Source organism: Hirundo rustica, chromosome Z (genome assembly GCF_015227805.2).
Source record: "Hirundo rustica isolate bHirRus1 chromosome Z, bHirRus1.pri.v3, whole genome shotgun sequence".
Classification (NCBI taxonomy): Eukaryota; Metazoa; Chordata; class Aves; order Passeriformes; family Hirundinidae; genus Hirundo; species Hirundo rustica.
This window is the reverse complement of record NC_053488.1, coordinates 20,502,341-20,503,862: the sequence shown is the minus strand read 5'-3', so window position 1 is coordinate 20,503,862 and position 1,522 is coordinate 20,502,341.

Sequence of the window (1,522 nt, the reverse complement as noted above, 5' to 3'; positions counted from 1 at the left end):
ACTAGGAAAGAGTTACTGAAGGACTTAATTACTGACATGCATTTCTCATGCATGTCTCAGCTCTTGTGCACGAGTTCCTAGAAAAGTTTTGACCACAACTGGTTCTATGTGCTGCCCAGAAGGCAGGCTTCCCAGCAGCCCAGTGGTGGAGAAAACTAAGGAGAACACTGAAAAAGAGGCCAAGGCTACCCAGAAAACGCCCCTGGGCTCAGCCAGGAAGAATCTGCCAAGAGCAGCCTTTGACTGCCTGGACTGGTTCTCTCCCGAACAGCTTCAAAGCAGCTGCCAAAACCCAAGAAGAAGGGAAAAGGTGTGTTAATGCTGCAGGGCAGTGTTGGGAAGAGCCAGGAACAGCCACGGCTTCCCTGTCTTGCAGACAGCAGCTCTGCCTTGTGATCCAGCACAGCTCAGCACCAGGGCAGAGGGAGGGAGGAGAAATAGCTCCATGACTGGAGGCAGTGCTGAGACACTGCGACTCACACCCTATATCACACTGATAACAGCACCAGCCTGGACACAGCCACACTTGTGCCTCCCAGGGAGGGGACAGGTGGGGTGGGCAGCTTGGCTGTCCTTCGGAGCTGAGCCAGGGAAATGAGGCTGACTGGGAGGAGAGATGTTGCAGGTGGAGTAAGGAGCACTCCAGAAGTACTTCAGGTGTAAGTAAGTACAGGAGGAGTGGCTGTTACAGGTAGCAGTTAGTGCCCCACGTGCCTTCACCCTCTCCACTGAGACACTTCACATGGTCCCATGTCTACCCTCGGAGGCGTTAGCTGTTCTCTTTCGTTCACTTTTTGTGGCTGAACTGATTCCTGATAACAGCAACAAAGAAAAGAATGAGCTTCTCCTTAAAGGCAAAAAAAGAGATTTATTTAAAAAGATTGGAAAAACAGTACAAGTAGTATGGTCCTTTATGTTCTAAGCCCTCTACCCACCCTCGGTGCAAAGCAGCATGTTGTCCAGCCTGGACTTGTTGAGATTTCAGCCAGGATGAGTAAGAGGGTTTCACCTGACTAGCTCTGGTTAAGGACCATGGAGCAGTGTGCCAGCACACTGATGCAAGGGCAGTGAATCCCCTCTACAAGAAAGATCTTGACCTTGTCTCAGCTTCTGTTCAAGTGCTTCTGCACTCAACAAAAAGGACACTTCAGTTTTCCGGTTTACCGCCCAAGCCCATCTTCCCCTGGGCTCCCAGAGCAGCAGATACACAGGACCAAAACAGAGAATATTTAAAGAGAAAGAGGTAGGTAATTAGGTATTTGTGGCAGAACAGGTTGTTGGGAGATACCCAGTTTTTGACTATTCACAGTGCTAGGTGAGGAGTCTCCAGGAACTCTGAAGTACTGACACACACACTGTCAGGCACTGTGGGTCTGTGCAAAGTGTGACTGTTCCCATCCTCTCCCCTCTGCCAGGATCAGACTGGTCCAGATACTGCAGTCACAGTACGGCTCAGTGCTGAGGAAAGTGAACTTCTGCATCAGCCCTGTCTAAAAGCACAGGGCCAGCTGGGTGCAGCAAA